Raw genomic sequence first — 22,302 nt, 5'->3', positions numbered from 1 at the left:
TCCTGGTGGCAGTGATATGCAGGACCTCTGATCCGGGTCAATGTGTCTGAGAGTGTAGGTTCAGGGCAGAGCTGGCGGGTTCACTGTTCGTTACTCGACGCTCCACAACAAGAGAACTCCGAGTGAATGAAACAGCTGCGGTTTTACGGGCGGGACCGCGCCCTGTGGAAGGAGCTGGGCGTGACCGAGGGAACGCGCCGGGCGAATCCATGACACATGCCAACACAGACATCACCCAAGGTTAGATGCCAAGAGAGAGTGGTTACATGGGCATCACCCACAGTCGCATAACAGGGAGGATACATGGGAATCAAACACTGTTACATCACAAGGGTAGAGGTACGTGGACATCACCCACTGTCTTGGCATAGGAGGAGGGGTACATGACCATCACGCACTGTCACATCAAAAGGGGGTGGACCATGAGCATTACCCATGGTCGCTTAGTTAGAGGAGGGTTACATGGCCATTATCCTCGGTCACATCATGATATGGGGGGTGGGGGTGGATATGGGCATTACCCCAGCAAGGACAACCACTGTCAATGATGAAGGCCAAAACGTTACACTACCTGCCCCCACTGTCATTGCCCCTGTTTACTGCAACCTGTGTTAATGCCCCTGGCACCCTGCACCCTTCCCGTACCCGTTCTCTTTAGATTCATCTGAAATTACAATGCTCATGTTTTTTTTCTTTCATGTATAATTAATACCAAATCTTGGCTAATATTTTGCTCAAATAACAATCGTCGATTGACATTGATTTCATTTATTATTCCTTCCTGGATTGCTGAATAAAAAGACTGGTAAGGGACTGAAGGAAAGCACACAAGGCTGGAAGGTGAAGTCACTCTTTGTTGAATTCTGTATGAGGCTGTACACTGACTCATGGCAAACCTAAAGAAAAAATTGGAAAACATTTATTACCTTACAGCAAAATAAGCTAAACGTTCACCTTTACAATGTTTGTGTTGACTTTACAATAAACACCTATCTTAACAATTTCCCATTTCAACTATGATTTTGTTAGACATAGATTTCATGCATGGTATTTTTAAAGGGATCTTTATTGTGCAGCATGTGATGTAACAGACCTTTTATACTGTAGTGAGGCACAAGCTATTTCGAGTCGTGCATTGGTCACATTTTCCTGGGAGGTCCTCCCTGCATCAATGGTTCTCAGGAAAAGAAACTCTTTGGTAAAATGTAAAATAACATTTGATGTTTGTAATAGCAATTACCAATTGCCATGGCAGTCTAAAACAATGTTAAAAAAATGTTTACCATCAGGATTAAAACTCCACAACTACTTGAATCAAGTTGGTTGTTGTGATGCATTATCCACGTACTCCACTGTGCTGCTTGGTCTTTCAGAGGGGTCATCCTCAAGAACAAACTAGTTATTGTTGTAAAAAAAAAAATCAATTTTAAAATTTTAACTGTGGACATTTGTTAAGTTACCACTTTATTAGAAGCACACTTACCACCAGTTGTGCATCATTTATGATTGATATTGCATTTCATTTCCCATGGGGTCCATCAACACAATGGCCTTCTCTAACATGTTGACAATCTAAAAAATAATCTTTTTAAATCACACAAGGTTTATGATGACATACCGTATTTTTTGCTCCATACAACACACTTTATGCACCTTATGGAGCGAATCCCTATTGCCCGACTCCCGGAACATGCAGTTTCGGGCGCCGGGGCGAGTAGTTTTCTGTACATTTAGCTCTGCTAAAGCAGAGCTAAATGTACAGTGGGAGCCGCTGCTCGTTTAATACGAGTGATCTACTCAGATCACTTGTATTAAAACCGAGCAGCAGCGGTGGCGGCGATCGAGTCCGCCCCCCCTCCATGGTTTTCGGGTCCCTCCGCTCCTCTGGGGGACCCGTGACCATGGGATAGGAGCTCACCATAGAGTCCCTAGAGCAGATGAAGAACATTAGTTCTTCATCTGCTCTGTGTGAACACTGAGACTGTGGCACTGTAGTCACAGCGCCACCTGTCTCAGCGGTCACTAACTGCAGCTTCTGTAACAGTTTCTGTCACAGAAACTGTCACAGAACCTGCCTGCGTCCTATGGTGCGGTGCGCCTTATGGAGCGCAAAATACGGTAAATAGATCACTTTCATGCACAGAATACATTCACCATGTGGTGTCATAAAGATCTGTATACATGACAGAATTATATAAGAGTGCACAATAAATGATCCCAAAAAGGTATATTAAGTTCAATATTAAATATCAGTATAATCCAGTGTGCTCCAACATTTACAGGGCACAGCCAAAGATTTTCCACAGGAAATGTCATCTAAAGAATAAGTGAAAGGAAACATTAATCATAATTATTATTTGTTTTCAAAATTGATAGAGTTGGAATTGTTACAACTTACTAACCCTTCCTAGTCTATGGAATTGACCATAAAATAATGCAGTAGAAACTACTGCACACAGCTGGTGAACAGGATCCTGAATAACAAAGAAATTAAAAGTTTTAATGCAAAATAACAAACATGTAACACAAGCATAAAAACAATCATACTTGCCTGATGGTTTTTGGCCAAATGAAACAGGTATGCATCAACAACCTGCATTGTAAAAATAAACAAACTAATTTAGAAAGTGATCTTTTGATTTTGGCTTTGGAAACATTTAAAGCAGTGTGCTCTCTTACCTCATCAACCAGCCACTGAGTACCACGCGGTCCCACATCTGCTAACACTAAGCCATCATCTGCAGCAGCCCACACATTTTGAATTGCAAAAAATAAAATGAAATTAAACTGCTGGTATATAACTGTACACTTTGGAGACGCACAAATGTTATGGTTGTTAATACTGGTTGAGTACGCCTTAACAGAAAAGTTAATTTTTTCAATCATTTCAATCAACAATTAAAGACATAGGTGAGGAATGAAAGAAATATGTTTTCAGTTGTTATAAAAATAAGATTTTAAACAATAAAAAAATAAAATAAATTTTTTAGCTATATATCCAAGGTTTAAATAAAATGGATTTTGAGATTAGACTTCCAATCTTTAAGTTATCTCCTTATATTTGCTAATATTCCTCAATTGAAATTACTTATGTCTGTGGGCATGTTTGATAAGGGGATACTCAACCTATATTGAGTCTTTGGTAACATATCAAACTTGGAATGTCAAAGTGGACCTTACCCATATCTTTGAAATAACAACAAACACACCTTTACAAATGTTAGGAATGAGCATATACAATTGCAGGCTTTGTATTCTTTGCATAGCTTATTTCTCTTTTCTTTCCCAGTCTTCTGACAGTGGGCATTTTGAGTAAGGGCAAATTAATCCATCTACCGTTACTTCTGGAAAACTCTGGCACATGTGACTAGACATGTGACCTATCACATCATCTCATCGGAATAAAATGCCTTTCCCTGAGATCTCGTGAGATTACAGATGAGATTTCCCATCTGCTAGTGTGATTTTTAGTGAAAGGGGGTAAAGGTCCACTGTAAACAAGAACTTTATAACATTATCTGAACATCAAATGTAATATGCCAAACAGTGGCAATGTAAACAAACCAACCAGAAAGGCCAATTGATTTGAAAGGCCAAAGAAATGACCAACGGGGTCAAACTAGAAAATGGAGAATACAGTAACTGCTACCTCTGTCTTCTATGCTTTTGAAGACATTCCAAGAATTATCTGTTGAAGGCTTAAAAATTCAAGTTAAATTTTAATGACTTACAGTTATCATAAATGTAACATAGTAAAATCAATATAGTACATAAAGGAACAATACACTGCAGAAGCAGAACAAGGCACATTATATGCAATACATGCAAGCTGTTTAATGGGAGTGGTTTTGCTTGTACCTCAATAGTGACATCCTTTTTTCATGTGTCAATATCATTGAAGGCGGCTGTGGGACAGAAGGTACGTGGGTGTTTATGTCTTCAACCGACTTGCTGTCATGACCTTCTGGCCTGTGCACTGTACTTTTCACACTTCTTCTGTAAGGTTTTAAATGGTCAACATTGTGCTTGGTTTTTAATGTGAGTCCTTCGGAATTGCTTAAAGTAACAAGCTTGCCAGATATTGACTGGATGATGTATGGGCCAAAGAAGTCTGACATTATTCTTCCTCCTTTCCTTGCGTTGAAAAGCAGGACCTCATCTCCCACAATCTAATTTAAATGCTTATATTTCTTTTGTACTTTTTTCTCATATGCAATCTTCTGCTTTTGTTGTGACATGGCGATGGTCTCCTTAGTTGTTTTTTTCACTGTATCCATGGCAGTTTGTTTTTCTTTCATAAACGTAACATAACTGTTCTCGTCTGGCAAAATAAGAGATGTAATCTGCCCAAAATAAAAAAAAAAAAATGTATTATCCAAAGAAGGATGGACAAAATTCAGGGTTAATGAGTTCAAGTTAATTGTAGTGCAGTCATTTATTTTTAAAGCTAAAAATATTTGTGATAGTTCTAAAGATTAAATTACTATAAATATATTTAAAAAAATGTTGTACATACATGTGCACACTATCTGTAAATACTGTTATGACTGCAAACTTTAACATTTTGTTTTAGTAAAGAAAGACCTGTCCACATTTTATGTGAAAGTTATCTTAAAGATAAAAAAAAAATAGAAAACATTGTTAGGATCTATATATACTCCACAAGTATTAAATATATTACGGAGAAAAGCTTACATTGAAACTGTGACAACAAATATTAACATCTACTGGCAGGTCAACAGGAACCTCGCAGGGGAACACTGCCTCTCTCCCATACATCAGAAAGAACGGAGAATGTTTAGTTGTGGTTTGTATCTTGGATCTTAAGGAAAATAATGTGGCATCCAAGTACACATCCCAATTATTTTGTTGTTCATTAACTAATTTAGTGAGGGCACTAGAATGAAAGAAAAATAAAAGCAAAATCAACAAATTGACAACACTCTTTGAAATAATGCATGATTTGTAGCTATAACCATAAACAAATAGCAACATGTGGAATGCTACAAGAACATTACTTAAACTGTAACCTGTGGAGTAAATTAATAATAAAAGCTAAAATAACGATTTATTTCAACTTGCCGTTTTATGTTTTGATTCGTTTTTTCATCCAGGCCGTTCGTCTGGGGGTGATAGGCAGCTGTCACACTCCTCTCTATTCCTAAAAGTTCACACATACTGTAGTATACCTTCACTAAAAAGAAGAAACCGGAGTCAAGTGTTAAAAATCAAATAAAGCAGGAAGAAAAAAATATTAAATAATTTCAACAGTAATGGTATATGGAAAGTAAACATATTTGATTCACAAACTCTCTGCCCTGGTCTGAAAGTATTCTTTGGGGACAGCCATGTCTATATATAATGGAACAAAGACGTTGTGTCACCCCTGCTGCGTATTTCGTTTTGAGAGGAAAAGCCGCCACCCATTTAGAGAAATAATCTGTGGCAGTCAGGATATATTGATAGTCATTTTTAGTTTTTGGTAAAGGTCCTGTAAGGTCAATGCCCACCAACTCCCAGACAGCAGACACCTAACATGAGAAAACAAAGATAAGAAATATCACTGTAATATAATAAAAATATTTTTAAGAGACTAAATTTAATTTTATCTTATTGTCACAACCGTGGTGCGAGCCCGAAGTGACTAGGAGGATCTCCCTTGCAACTCCGTCTGCGGACCTCCTGGAGGTTTAACAGGGGGGCAAAGGCAGGAGCAGCACGGGCGCCAGATGTAGACTTCAGGTCGCCAGCCGGGAATGGAGCCCGCTGGGATGTGGCAGGTAGACAGGTGAAGATCCACAGAGTAGTGAGGAAACAAGCCGGGCCAGGAACCAGAGAGCAAGTGGTACCAAAGCAGGATCCAAAAGAGTAGTCAGGCAGGCCGGATCAGGAACCAGAGGGCAGCATAGACAGAATCAGTATCCAAGGAGAGTGGTCAGGGACAAGCCGAGTCAAGGTATAATAAGATACAGATCAGAGCTGGTGCTGGGTACAGGCTGAAGATCACTCAGCAATGAGGAGACTGCTGAGGCTGTTTTATATAGCCCGGGTGACGTCACGGGGTGGAGCTGACGTGGTGACGTCATTGGCCGTCCGCCGAAACGCACGGGGGCGTGTCCCGCCGGGCCGCCGTGTCATACGGGGACGTGTCCCGCCGGGCCGTCGCGTCATACGGGGCGTGGCCTGCCGCGTCCTACGTGTAGGAGCCCTGACCGGGACCGAAGGACGGGCTGTGACCCGACAGTTATATAGAATTGTACAGTCCACATTTACCTGAATGAACTGTAACGATTGGGCAGCTGCCAAAGGTCTGCCAACCTTCTGGCACTTGTCACATTCCAGGACCTGTAAGACATCTGCTGTTACCATGTCGCCAGCTTAGACAAATATTGTGAAATAATTTCTATAAGAATTCATATTTACCCAGTTTTCAATATCAATGGTCATGCCATGCCAGTAGAATCTAGAGCACATTGCCGAACATGTTTTTATAATGCCTGTGTGCCCTCCAATTGGAGATGAATGTAACTCTGTAAAGATCTGTTTGGCCTCTTCCTTTGATTTAATAGCTTTCCTGCTTCCGAAGAAGAGCTTTCCACCTGTCAAGAAATGGAACATTCAGGACCAAAATCCATAACAAATCTATCTTTACAAACCCCTAAAATTGATTTCACTTCTGATACTTACCCTTTATAGAAAATTGAGAGGTTTGTTTCTTAAAGTAGAACCTCTGTGATTTATTATACTCAGATGGGTATTCTCCCATAGAAAGGAACTTGAAAATCTCGTCATACTTGTTCTCCATATCTGTAAATATAGAACACCATTCTCAGCCAAAATGTTAGAATTCTCTGCGGCTGTCAGTGGGCAACCTCACAGATTATGTTCGGAACATTACACAGCTTTTTGACAATAATACAACAAAATCCCACACTGCCATACCTAATCAGTAATTACTATATGTAAGCACAAACTAAAACTAGCTGTTCAGCAGAAAAATGCATACATTTACACGCCAGTGTGTAAAATTTTACTGTACTATGTAAAGTCTGCTAATAACAGACACTACAAGTTTTTCGTACTCACCATCAAGGAGTCGAATATGACTGGACAGTGCTAGGCAAGTGATGTAAGCAAATGCAAACCCTATAAAAGAATAGCAGAAGGTAAAGACTGTGAACTTTGAAAAATGCCCCAACATGATATAAGTTATACCAGGGGCTGAGTGACCCATCGGGAACTGCACAAGGGTCCCTGACCAGCACGGGGCCCCTGGCCAGGCCCGCCGATAGGGGTGTACAGGCAGCTGTCCCCATACAAGAATCTGAATCTTCATAGAATCAATGTTAATATTGTGTGCCTCACAAAAGTGACTTTACTTGGTCCTAATGTTGGACAAGTGATCCCTAGTGCAATCACATAATCATCTTGTAGTTTTGCCTACATACTGTTTGCAGCAAACTATATGAAGATAACATAAATCACTAGCCTGGTTTGACAATTGACCAATTATTTGATGTGATATGATGTGCCAGTGACATAGGATATTATTGTATGAGGATCATGTAGCAGATCACAGCTCGAACAGCCTCAATTTTGTTAATAAAAAAGTTAAAATTGCCCTGGCCCTAGGACAGAACCGTGAGGTATGCTACTTACGACCTTAGACCATTTAAAAAATGAGCCATTTATCACTATTCTCTTGACATCATTCTGTAACCAGTTTTCTGTCCATTTGCATACCATTTTATCAACACCAATAGGCCTTTGGATGTAAATGAAGTATTTATGGGCTACTACAAATGCATGTTGGTTGTTACTTATGATGCCGTTTTTGCCGGCAAATGGATGACTATAGTCTCTGAACTACTTTACATACTATTGACGTTAGGATGACTGGTCTGCAGTTTTGCAGAGACATCTCAATCTTTTTTGAATATTGGTTCAAAAATTGCTTTATGGAAATCCGTTGCTACCATTGCAGTCAGCAAGGTGTTTATTAAAATTATGAGCAATGGTCTGGCTAATGGGAGATTTTTTTGGATGAAAAGCTTCAAGCTGTATTTTTTGTTAACACAACTGTAAGCACCCTGTGGTTACTGTTGTCCAAGTTGTGCCTGGTTTCCAATTGCTCCATTTTGTTTGAAATTTATATCCAACAGAGTTTTTTTTTTCTGCTTGGGACTTCCACCATTTGAGCCATTCAATTATCCTACATAAAGTTCAAGAAACAACAAGACAAGGGTGCGCAATTGCATTCGTCCAGTCGATGACAAGGTAATTGAATCTTCCCATAAAGTTAAAGAAAGTTTGTAAAATACTTCTGGTCTTTATCACAGAAATAATGCACTCTAAATTGCATTCCCCAATAAAACCTGTTGCACCTTGCCCTCCTTTGTTGTGGCTAAGTAAAATTGCTTACAATATGTGTAGAAAATCTGTCCAATATTTATGGCTGCTGTCTCTTAAATACACATTATTTAAAAAAAAAAAAAAAACTGCCTTGTCTCTCCATCTTATTTTGCAGCCCAGTCAAGTTGCTGTCATGTGCCGCACTTCAGAGGAGGTGAGGTGGATCGCAGCTGCGGTTCTAACCGGTAGGGTTGAATAGGCGGTGTCAGGCTAAAATCCCAGGCGGCTCTCTCAATCACTAACAGAGTTTGGGATTTAGAAATCATATACCGCAGTAAAAGTAACAGAAAAGGCAAGATGTACTATATGTGAGGAATATTACTCCATATCCCTTATGACATCACAGTGGTATTGATACTGGGGAGCATGTGATTACAAAGCAAAGTCTTTAGATGAGTAGCACAATATCAGCAGTAGCAATCCAGTACTAGACTAATAGATTTCAGTGAATAGACAAATAATGAGGCATGTACATAGAGATTTCACCAGGTGGCAGTAGAGCGGCTCTACGGGTAACACAGTCTAATATAGAGCAAGTACTTGCGGTTGAGGGGATTGAATCCCTTGCTTAGGAGAATCCTATGGAGTCCTGGAGAGGCGTCCTTCCAGTAGGGGTGAAGGTCCGGATGGAAGGCTCGTTGTTGTGGTGCAGGGTAGCTCCTGGGGTGTTGGCCCATGAACCCAATAGTGGAACGCCGTCCATGGGTTCAGAGGCCTCTTATATACTGGTGGAACGTGGAAGAGGAGCCTCGCGGCGTGACGTCACTTCCGCGTTCCACCCTGGAACGCATAGCGATACGCGGCCAGGGGGAGGAGGCGCCCTGAAACGCCCACGGCCGATGCGTTCCACTCTGGAACGCAGTCGGCTCGTGGATCCGAACCCGGAAGTATTACAGTACCCCCTCCGCAAGGGAACACCCCCGAAGTTCCTAGTGGGAGAAGGCTTGAAGGGAAACCTGGCGTGGAAGCGTCGTATCAAGAGTGGTGCATGCACATCCGTGGAATATTCCCAAGAGTCATCTTGGGAGCCGTAACCCTTCCAGCGGATGAGGTACTGCAAGGCCTTGCCACGTCGTCTGGAATCAAGGATCTTCTCAAACTCGTACTCGATCTCCCCTTGTACCTCGACAGGGGGAGCTGGTTGGGGAGCCCTGCATGGGAATGGGTCGGCTCGGAAAGGCTTCAGTAGGGAGACATGGAAGGAACGGTGAGCTCGCAATTCAGGAGGCAACAAGAGTCGCACGGCATTTGGGTTGATCACTTTGTCGATCTCGTAGGGTCCAATGAACTGTCTAGCTAGTTTTCTAGAAGGAACTGTTTGCTTTAGGTTTTTGGTGGACAGCCAAACTTTATCACCCACCTGATAAGTTGGAGGGGCACGTCTCTTTAAGTCATAGAAGTGTTTCTGCCGCTCTTGTGAGGCTTTAAGGTTATTTCGGAGAAACAAGTTGGTTTCAGTGAGTTTCGCCAAGTAATCCACGGCTGATGGAACATTAGTGGGAAGGAAGTTCGTGGGCAAGTACGAGGGATGGAAGCCATAGTTTGAGAAGAATGGAGTATGCAGAGTGGAGGAACCTGGAGGAGTTATTAAAGGCGAACTCCGCTAGAGGGACCAGGTCATACCAGTCGTCTTGCAGGTGGGTGGTGTAACATCTTAAATATTGTTCCAGACACTGGTTGACCCTTTCTGTCTGGCCATTAGTTTGAGGGTGGTATGCCGTGGATGAACGGTGGTCTATACATAGTGCGGAGCAGAGGGCCCTCCAGAATCTGGAGACGAACTGAGTGCCTCGATCTGATATAATAGTGGTCGGCAATCCGTGGATCCGAAGGATTTGTGAGATGAAGCAATCTGCGGTCTCTTTAGATGAGGGAAGCTTTTTGAGAGGGATGAAATGAGCCATTTTGGTAAGGCCACCAGAAGTGCCTTTTAACTAGCTCGAGGGTCTTGCTGTAGCCGGGATGACCCGCCAATGGAGCATCGTGTAGTAACTGCAAGACGGTGGGTTGCATGGAAGGAGGTATGTACATCTTAGTCTCCTTGTAGTGGAACCCTTCCCCGTCCCTGGTGAGTCCAGCAGGGGGAGAGACCGGGTCCGTGGATAAGCTGTTTCTAATGCGTTCCTTGAGTGGTAGAGTAGCACCGAGGAACTTGGTTGTCGGGATTACTGGAGTGGAAGAGTAAGTCACAGGCTCTTCCCCGTGAATACGTGAGAGGGCATCCGCCTTCCCATTCCTTGAACCGGGTCGATAGGAGATGATAAAATCAAAACGGTCGAAGAACAGGCTCCATCGTACTTGTCTTCCAGAAAGGGTCTTGCAGGTCTTGAGATACTGGAGGTTACGATGGTCCGTAAAGATAGTGAATGGGAATCTTGTTCCCTCTAATAGGTGTCTCTAGGGCAACCTTGATCGCGAGGAGTTCTTTTTCCCCAATGGGGTAGTTCGTCTCAGCTACAGTGAGGGTTCTAGAGAAGAAGGCGACAGGGTGCAGAGGAGCCTCTAGCCCTAAGCGCTGTGACAAGACGCCCCCTATTGCTACATGGGAGGCATCGACCTCCAATACGTAGTGGTACTGTGGGTTAGGCAATTTTAGGATTGGGGCGGAAGAGAAACTTTTCTTTAGTACTGCGAAGGCTCTTTCAGCTTCGGTGGACCATGAGAAAACGCTATTAGTGCCAGTGAGGGCCGCTAAGGGCTTGACAATAGCGGAAAAGTTTCATATGAATTTTCTGTAGTAATTGGAAAAGCCTAGGAATCGTTGCAGAGCTTTCCTTGTCTTGGGAGCTGGCCATTTTACGATGCAGTCTACCTTTGCTTGATCCATCTCAATCCCAGGAGAGATGATGTAACCTAGGAATGAGATAATGGTCTGTTCGAAGACACATTTTGATAACTTCACGTAGAGGGAGTGAGCCCTGAGTCGAGAGAGGATCCACCGTACGTGTTTCCTGTGACTTTCTAGATCCTTGGAGTATACAAGAATGTCATCAAGGTACACGACGACACAGACGTCAAGGAGGTCTCTGAAGATGTCATTTATTAGATGTTGAAAGGTAGCTGGGGCGTTGCACAATCCGAAGGGCATGACGGTATACTCGAAGAGACCGTATCTTGTCTTGAAAGCGGTCTTCCATTCGTCTCACTTGCGGACTCTGATGAGATTGTAAGCCCCTCGTAGGTCAAGTTTTGTGAAGATTTGGGCGTCTTGTAATCTCTCAATAAGTTCGGGTATCAGTGGGAGAGGGTAGCGATTCTTGATGGTTACCTTGTTAAGTGCTCGATAGTCAATAATCGGTCTAAGTGACCCATCCTTGTTTTTTACGAAGAACATACCGGCACTAGCCGGTGAGGTGGAAGGTCTAATGAAACCTTTCCGGAGATTCTCCTCTAGATATCCCTTGAGGTGTACTAGCTCAGGTTCTGAGAGTGGGTATACGCGCCCAGTGGGGATGGTGCTTCCAGGTATCAGATCTATCGGACAGTCGTACGGCCTGTGTGGTGGAAGGGTCTCCGCCAACTGTATGCTAAAAACCTCTGCAAATTCTTTGTATTGAGGGGGAGGCTTGTCTTTGGTAACTGACAACAAAGGTGTTATGGGATAACACGTCTCGTTGCACGTCTCGTATTGATACTGGGGAGCATGTGATTACAAAGCAAAGTCTTTAGATGAGTAGCACAATATCAGCAGTAGCAATCCAGTACTAGACTAATAGATTTCAGTGAATAGACAAATAATGAGGCATGTACATAGAGATTCCACCAGGTGGCAGTAGAGCGGCTCTACAGGTAACACAGTCTAATATAGAGCAAGTACTTGCAGTTGAGGGGATTGAATCCCTTGCTTAGGAGAATCCTATGGAGTCCTGGAGAGGCGTCCTTCCAGTAGGGGTGAAGGTTCGGATGGAAGGCTCGTTGTTGTGGTGCAGGGTAGCTCCTGGGGTGTTGGCCCATGAACCCAATAGTGGAACGCCGTCCATGGGTTCAGAGGCCTCTTATATACTGGTGGAACGCGGAAGAGGAGCCTCGCGGCGTGACGTCACTTCCGCGTTCCACCCTGGAACGCATAGCGATACGCGGCCAGGGGGAGGAGGCGCCCTGAAACGCCCACGGCCGATGCGTTCCACTCTGGAACGCAGTCGGCACGTGGATCCGAACCCGGAAGTATTACAGTTGCTTAAATACTCTGTGACCACTGTTTGACAATTGTTACGAAGTTGAGGTCTTTAGCACTTTCTTTTCAAATTGTCTATCAATGTCTTTTAGATGTGTTGTCTGCTACTTCTACTGCTCTTTTGTGGTCTATTCCACTTGATTCAAATCGGGTGTTGCAACGAAAACTACCAAAAAAACTTTTTTTCCATATTCTTTTATTATTATCTGATAATGAATCAAAGTGGGGTGGGGTGCTGATGCTGTATGTAAGCTAAGGAAAAATGGTGGGTGTGTGGCCTAAACAGTTAAACAGATATCTTTTGTCTCACCCCATCCCTTGGCATACTCACACAGAGACCCCCTGTGAGGAGAAAAGGGGCATTTATTTGTGTAGACTTTTTTTCTCTTTTTGTGGTGGTCCTGGGTACTACAGCATTGAGGGATGTGCTCTGGAATCATTAACTGAGTGTTTGGTTTGGTATGGTTTTATAAACCCCCAAAAAGCGCATTATCAAGCAGAATGAAATTTGATAAAGACCAGATAATATAAAGATCGAATGCATATACCCCTTAGGATATTTATTGTTTCCCAACTGCCTTCTGTACATTATGACATAGGCATGTTTGGTATTGAACTTTATTGTTATTCTCTTATACATTTTTGTATACATTTGTTATTATTGTAGCTCCATTATAGCATTAATGTATTGAAATTGTATAAAACATAACCCTGAGCAGCGCATATGTATGTATCAGGTATCAGTCACTGGTCATAGTCTGACAAATGTGTATTCCTCCAGACTCTCTCTGGTTTCAAGGAAGGGCTGATCACACTGCTTGGGATTTCAGGGCAGCAGAGGGCCAGGTTATAGAAAACATTAGGTGAACAATTGAATTCTGTCAAATCAACATGTATTTTTCTGTATATGCTTTGTTGTAAAGGGATAAACTATGAGTTAATGTACATGCAATACACCGATGCATTGATAGTTGTTTTTTGTATATCATTTTGCCCAGACATGTTGTTTAAAAGGACTGTCTTGTTGTCCATATACATTTTAATTCAACTGTAAATGACTGATTGCTAAGATATTGGATACGTTATTAGTTTAGAAATCCGCTAATGAAATGGCGATTGATATGGTGCAGAAAGGCCTGTATAAAAAAAATCTTGCAAATAATAAAAACCATATTAGTAAATTTTGTAGTATTAAATTGCTCATGCAGCTACACTATTTATGGTCAAATTTGGTGCTTAAAGCCCTACAGAAAGTTTTTTTTTCAATGAATGAGTCAAGAGCAGTTGAAAATAATAAATGAAGCTTTATCTGCAATACTCGCATATATAGCAGAACCCGACCGTTTTGGTTATCCAGCATAATTGAGTCAATTTCCTTTAAAACCAGGGCATCATGGACACACTCTAGTGTCTGTAACCATTTTTTATACAAGGTAGACAATGTCATGCATTGTTAGGCAGAGTAACTTGTTTGTCTAGCACATGCACATGTGAACATGATAGATTTGCAGGGAAGTTATAAACCCTAGACATACATTCTGCTATTATTGTTTTAGTCTTGGTTGCCATCTGGGGCTACATTAAAAAAAATCCCTCTGTGAATCTTCTTGCAATAAGTATTCTGCAAGACCTGATCAGTGAGCTTTGGGCCATGCCTCCTGTCAGCAGTTTACCTGGGTCATACCCAGGTAGCACCTCAACAATATCAATGGGGTGTCATAATTTTGCAAAAGTAGTTCTCCTGAATTGGTCCGTTGTTGCCAAGGCTGACTGCAGACATGTCCTGACACTGAGCTGCAAGATACCATATTACTTCAGGGATAATTTGACGATCTCTCTCTGCTGCCTGGGCTAAAGATGCCACCTGTGCACCCATCAAACCCTTCAGACTTACTCATTAGCAGTATATAGATTCCTTCAATAGTCTGTTTGCCTCATGCTATTTGGGAATACTCCACTGAAATTTGACAATGGTCTCCTGAACAGCATTATCCTTGATGAACTGCAAGCATTGAAATTTTGCAGGGCACACCCAAAACTATACTTCCTGTTTTGAATGTCACTCCTACAGGGTTTTCACAGAGAACAAAAAAGTACACAGTCTCTTTAAATATCACTGCCTTTAGATCACATTCAGTGCCTGTGTTCTCCACCACATGTAGAACAATAGTAGAACATGACTATGTCGGCTTTACAGAAGGGAAAGCCATAGAATAGTCAGTAAACGCATTAATGTCAATTACAAAGGTTTTGTTATCCATGTTTTTTCCAACAAATGTGAACAAAATCTTCTCGCACGGGATATAAAACATAAACACAAAACTTCCTGGCTAATGACTCAAAAATACTTCCTAGCTCACAAAACCCTTCCCATCCATTTGTCTACCAGGTGAAAAGCTGGAGTGAAGTTGTGGGCTGGAAACCTAGAGGAAACTTCCTTCTTTAGAGTCCTTGAGAATTCTCCCTTAGAAATCTGTCAAGTGTGCAAATGGCTAATCTAAAAAAGTCACCCTTTTATTAATTTGAAGTTAAAAAATGTAATCAACTATTTGTGTGCTTTTATACTGTGATCTATGAGAAACCAAGAGTGTGGAAGTTGTTCTATAAATAATAATTTAAGTGTCTGCCAACTGTGGAAATTAACACATCAGCAACAGTGTTTCTTTTCACAACTGATGTCTGTGATCCAACACCTAAAAGTTTAACTCTGAGTTACTTCATAAATCAGCAGAGCTTCCTTATTAAATTTCTGGCAATATCTTACCAGGCCAAGTATTATCCATGAAGGTCCTGGCCTACAGGTAATATGGTACTTGCTTAGTGTTACAGTTTATCCTTATAAATGTTCCTTACTTTGACGGCTCTCTACTGGGGCAACCTTTGTCGGACAAAATTACTGGTCTTGCACATGCTATGTCAGGGAAGGAATTAGCTAATATTTATGAACATCTTCTATTCAATTGAACATGTCTTCTAGACGTATACACAGTGGTTCTGTCTCCATTTATTATGTTGTATGCTATCCAATCTTCTCTATTCCCCACTCACACAAAAAAATCAGAGGTATTGCTAGGAGACTCCATGATGTCATAAAGAGGAATCAATTGACCCTGATACACAGGGCATCTGTCCCAGGTCAGCTACCTGATCTTAGCAGTAGTTTTTCCATCATTCTAAGTGTGACAAACATACTTCAATACTTTGGCTGTGGATTTTTTTGTATACTGTACATCCACACACTCTTAGTAGGTGGATTTTTCAAAATTTTTAGAATTACATTGGATATATAATTTAGTGAACAGAGAATCTTGTATTCTTAATGAATAATTGGCTTCTGAGTTTACTTGTTTTCAATGCATTTTTTTTAGATTAAAAACTATTGATTTAAAAAAGTTTAAGAGCATAAAGTGTTTTATCTAGTTTAAAATAAAATGTATGTGTTGTGTTTGATTTTAATTTGTGTTTGTTTTTAATGTGTGTATTACTATTTAGTTTTAAACAATTATGATGCATTTAGTTTTAAACACTCGATACCTTTCTTTCTTTAATTTCAGTCATGTATTCATATTTCTGAAATTACAGTTATACAAGGTAGAATCAAATAGTAAAGGCAAAATACATTGAACAGGTTTATTAGAAGTAACTGTGAGTGCTTGAACATATCACTTTTCCACATGGTCCCCATGCAAGATGATGCACTGTATCATTCAAATAGCTTTTGTATTCCTTTTAGCCTTTTAGGCTGCTGCTGACGCCAGTCACTTCCCTCACCCTTCTGCTTCTCTTGCTTTCTGGGGAATTCAAGCAATATCATTCCTATACCTCTGATCTCAGGAACTACTCCCCGCACCATGCCCTCTGGAATGCCCGCTTAGTCTGTAACAAGGTCACCTCCATCCGTGACCTCTTTATCTCCAACTACTTAACCTACTTGCTGTTACCGAAACTTGGCTTCAGGATTCTAACCTTTCCGATGGTGGTCTATGTCTATATAATTTTGCTTGGTTCTTTTAATTGCCTTTTTTCAGGGTCATCAGCATAAACTTATTGACACAGGCAAAGATGCCCTTTCTTAGCAGCATAACATTGCATTCTACTGTGGAACAGTTTAGTGCACCAAATCACCACATTGTGAAGTACAACAAAGCACCACATACTCAATTCCCTTATTGCCATATCTGCTAATAAAGTTAGGCATTCCCTTTTATTCATGAAGTTTTTGAGTCCTAAAGGGAGGAGAGACAGAGGGTCTCAGATAGTAGAGGATGAGAAAGTTCTGAATCCATGGGACAAAGTAGTGCATGGGCTGCACCTATGAGACACAGGGCACATCTGCTTTCTGGTCCAATCTGCAGAGTTCAGTAGTCTGAGTCTTCTTTCATACATGTGCTGCAGACATCCTCCAATTGGGATATAGTGGATAACACCGTTGTCTGTGGTGATACTGAGGGCTCGGGTTCTGCCACAGGAAACTTGTGATGGATGGACTTCATGCTGCAGTGCCTGCACAAGGATCCTAGATTTTGGGCCATCTAGGAGATGAACATTACTGATTGGCCACCCTTTTGGAGCCACATTACAAGGAGAAAATGCCAGAGCTCATCCTTACATCACAGAAAACAAACAATTAAACATCTGGAAGAGGTGCTGTGAGGGAATCTCTTCACTTCCTTTCCAGATAGTGGCAGGATCCCCTTACATTATCAATATGGCTTGGGTCGTTAGGTCTGAAAAGGGAGGATTGGTGATGGCAGTAGCGAGGTTTTACATTTTTAATCCTTTAATATGCAGCATTCATCCCTGTCTGTCAGCAACAGTTGTTGGCAACATCTAAACCATATGATTAGATGTGGTTAAGGGCAGACACCTTTTAGACTGGACTACCCCCTTGACTTTAGGGTGTTGAGTGTGGACCACAGGCTTTAGCTTGTCCAGTAAGCATTCAAGCTGCTGGGCCTTCTTTGCAGCCAGTGTGGTTTTAGAATGAGCATTGGATGGTTTTGTGAATGGAAAAACTCTGTTCCCAGACAGAGTTGACTGGCTCATCAGCAATGATTATCAAACCCCTGCAGCTGATGGTAGCAATTCATTTTTTGGATTGAATCAAGGCTCAAAATTATTATTATACCATACAACATAGCCATCTCTGGTCACCTCTGCTGCCTGCCACTATTATCTCCTGCCACCATTACCACAACCTAACCACCTTAACCATCTCCTGCCACCACCATAGGCTGCCTAGCATTGCTATATCATGCTTCCTCCACAGCTGTAATCTGGTGCATCAGCACTGTCAAGTTTCCACACGTAATGTTTCCACATCCACTCAGCTGTCAAATTTGTGCCTTGCACGTTTTATGTTTGCAGTTTATCCGCAGTTGCTCCTCAGTTGTAAAATTTGGCCGATTTTTTTCAGCAGGGTCAATCCTGCATTACACCTCAATGTTTTCTATAGATTCCACTGTATCCACATTGTCAGTATGAAATGCCAAATGTTTCTTCAGCTGCTCATCAGTTGTAAAGGTTTTAGTGTTTGCTGTAGGCAAAATCTAGAATATTTGTTGCTGTAGTCTCTCTGGAATAGTGTAGTCTAACTAGTAATGTTTCAATTTTTAAAACCTGCCTGGTCTCTCCGTTAAACTGTGGCCTGGTAAAAGTGCTCACATCCTGTGCTAGGTGTCAGTAACATAGGTAGTTCACATTTTTGCTCAAATAATGCACTTTAATATGGACACACACTAGGAAGCTTTTAATCAAAATACAATGTCTAAAATATGGCCAATTGATATTTTGTAATGTGCATGGAGTCAATAATTTTTTTTTTATTAATTTACCTCTGTGCTTCCCTATCTTTCCTAACCTAAAGGTGTTAATCTAAGCTGCTCTGCTTATTATGTGTGATGATAATAAATTAAAGCTGTGAGTGCTACTAGTTTTCTCAAACTTAATAAGTGCTAACTATGTGCAAAATTCGAAACCTCCAAACAGTTATCACAAATGATACATTGGAATTTTAACAAATATAATATTATCAAAATCTGCTGTAAGCATACAGCAAGTACAAATAAGGCCTCATTTAGACAGGGCATACACATTTGTGCAGCAGCGTGTACGCTCGTAAACGGGCTGATCCCAGGAGGGACAGGTGCTGCGTGTGATTGCACGCAGCAGCCTGTGATGGACTACAATCTCATGATTAATTTGTATTGAGATTGTAGCCCATCACAGGAGTGAGCTTGGAGAGTTGGCCAAGTCAAGCCCAAACAAGCAAAATGTTTGTTAATTGTTAACATACTTTAATTAATTTTTTAAATTTAACTCCGGTTTTTAGTGTCACCTTAAGGATAGACTGGAATTAATTTTCAAATGTTCTAGACTGATACGTAATTGTATCACACAGCCACTATATGGGAGTAGAATGGGGGGACGCATTTAATGTGAAAGACATTTGAATGTGGGGCCTGTAAGCAATGCCCCTGGATTCTTCAAGGGAAATGTATCTTCCTTATGGGTGAAAATGGGCCCCTAGACATTTTATGAATTGTCAAAGGCTAGGGGTTGTATTTTTGATTATGTGCACTGTGGGCAAAACTAAATGACTATTTTGTATTTGGATATATGATCACACATGCATTATACTGAATGGTAAGGTGACTACCCATGTGACCTGACATGTTAGACTGTACCACTGATTGAATGCATCAACAAAAAAATTCTATGCCTTAGACCATATGCATACTAACATGGGGGGACGACGACGACGAGGGGAATGATAATACATTTTTATTGCAAAATGAAGCTAGGTGGAAGCACTCTAAGGTAGATGGTTTAAATTGGGCCTCAATTAAATGTTGAGCTATAGGCCATTTTTTATGAAAATAAATAGAAGCTGCTATCTAATCAGCACATTGCATTAAAAAATGTCAGCAAAGTCCAGAATTGCTTACTTTTTTATCCTTTTGGAACTTCTTCCACCTACTTCCCCAGTTCAGTGCTTGCCCAAAGTTCCGGACAAGGAGCACACAGTAACAACATCATCAAGTGTCTGTTGCTAAACTCCTCCTATCATTCATTGCACAGCGCATGTATGTTCCCTCATTGAAAAAAATTGTGGCCGATGGGAGTTGCTGCCTGTACGTGTCTGGAGCAGTAGTCTTATAATGGGAGCGTGCAAACATGGGTGTCTCCAATGGGTGACTCTGCTACGTGAAGGAGCCACTTGCAAGCAGGACAGTGGGGGCTGTGATTATTTGTACAGCCAAACAACCAAGAAAGACCAACTTTAGAAGAGAGAGATAAATAATTTTATGTAAGTATGGACCTTCTCTGCCTAAAATGTAGCATGGTTTTATTTGTACTTGTATATATGGTCACAGCAGATTATGACTGTTAAAATTTCCATGTATTATTTGCATGTTTTTTTTTTCCTTCAATGCTAAATGAGGAAAGGGTTTAGGCATTGAGACCTACAGGAAATTGTAGAGATACTATATATGCTGTCTAGCATATTAATTCTGTTTTAAACAACTAAATATAAAATGTATTTTTTTGTCCTCCAAGATAAATTGGAATGTGGTACAGCCAATAAGATATGCCAGAAATGGGATACATAATACCTATGCAGCCTTCACAATATGTCCTTTCATGGTGCAAAAAAATACACTTTATTATATACATTTGGCATTAACAGCTGCCAGTTTTAAAATGCGGCATTTTCTAACTGCTAAAATGCTGACTGTGTAGTTTGTACTATTTTTCTGTGACATACTATATCGCTTTCAAAGTGCAACCTACTCCAACTGCTTCACTGCTGACTATGGAGTCTATATAACATTTCTGGCCTTTCTGGTATCCAAATATTGCATAATAAAATAAAAGCGATACAATAAAAATTAATTATATTTCATGATAAAATCTGCCTAATTTCTATTTACATGGTAGGCTAGGGAAAAATGCTGACCTGATATGAAGAGTGTCTGCGTAATATATCTGGCCTGTGTCTGATATAATACATTGTAAATTTTATTTCAAAATAAAAACTGCCTCCTCTCACCTTCTTCAATTGTGGTCCAGTAAAACTGCTTACATTAGGTGCAGTGTGTGTGTGTACTATATTTCTGTCTTTTGTATCTGAAATAATACACTTACATTTTGATTTCATGAAAAAACCTGCCTGGTCCCTCTTAGATTTCAGCCTAGTAAAAAGGCTTACATGCTGTCCATCAATATCAAAATTGGAAAAAGGAATTGCCACTGTTTAAATCTTTGTATAACACCCTTGTATAAATATAAACCATATCACTAAACTAGCAAATAATTTCATTATTTAAATTCCTTCTATCAGCTGACTGCTGTGTATAATGTATAATGCTTATGCTAGAATCTGGCTCCATGGCAGCAACACTTCCATACCTATTCGGTCAGCCTGTCTTGCATATTGTGAATGTAGACTCGCACAATGTGATGTAATATACTTTCATTTCATGATAAACCCCCACTAGTTGCCCCTTTTTATATGGTGGCCTATTAAAGCTGCTTACATAGTTTGCATCAAGTCTATACAGTTTTTCTGGCTCTTGTGTCTGAAATATGTCTTAATTTTTATTTCACGATCAAAAATTCCAGGTCTTCCATTGCAACCTTAGAAAACTGCTTACATGCCGCCTCACAATATTTCTGGATCTTAGTTCTGACATAATACACTAAATCACAATAAAACTGTCTCATCTTTCCTTCTTGTATTGCAGCCTAGGGAAAATGCTTTCCTAAAAATTATGCAAAGTGCAGCTATTCCGTACTATATTTCTCAATAAATGAGACAGATTTAAGTATCTGAAATAATACACTGTAATGACTATTTCATAGTTAAAATGGCTTATCTCTTACATAGCTGTTAATGCAAGCTGCCTACATATTCTCCAGCCAATGAGCTACATGTCTTTGAATATGGCAATTTTGACATGGTATTAAACTTTTTAGACTGTGCAGTGTGGTACTACAGTGAAAAATATCAAAAGCTATGCTATTAAAAACGTTGTATTCACACATAACATCTTTGAGTTTGGCAACTCAATACATTAAGGTACAGGCTTCTTTTATAGTTACAGCATGCACACTTGGGGGGTACCTGGGGGGCTGTGCCTTCAGAGAAGAAAATATCCACCAATATCTTGCCATGTTTTATCATGGCACAGATATATTGCCATTTTAGCAATAGGATAGTTTGTGGGCTACATCAGGTAAAAGGCTTGCAGGTAAAACTCCCATTGAAATGAAGGTAATTGTGGAATTGAGACCTTTCTAGGTTTTAGAATTTTTATTGTCAAACACTTCGAGGACTAAACTATGAAGTAACACAAAAGTCTCAAAACAGCTTTTATTACATGAAAATACTTCCCACCCGCAGGCCCTCACTAAAGGGAGACTTTGGAGCAAAATGTAAGAGCTTGACAAACTGTATAGAAAATTTAAAATTTGTGGTAAAATCCTATGATTTGAGGATGTGATTTAAGGCTGTGGTTTATAACAGATACTTCTATTTAAAATCACAAAAAAGGGTGCACCCAGGGAGCAACTTGTCTTTAAAAGGAAGAGAAGATGGATCGTAAAAGGCAACATTGACGAGTTTAAGCATTTCTACAAAAACTTGGTCAGTATGAGTGGCTTTGAAACTAAATTACTAGCACTCCAATAACTACTTCACCTGCAGAGTTCTA

Source organism: Nanorana parkeri, unplaced genomic scaffold, assembly GCF_000935625.1.
Source record: "Nanorana parkeri isolate BGI_ZX_2015 unplaced genomic scaffold, ASM93562v1 scaffold516, whole genome shotgun sequence".
Taxonomy (NCBI): Eukaryota; Metazoa; Chordata; class Amphibia; order Anura; family Dicroglossidae; genus Nanorana; species Nanorana parkeri.
The sequence above is the reverse complement of the archived record's forward strand: the minus strand, read 5'-3'. Positions refer to the sequence as shown.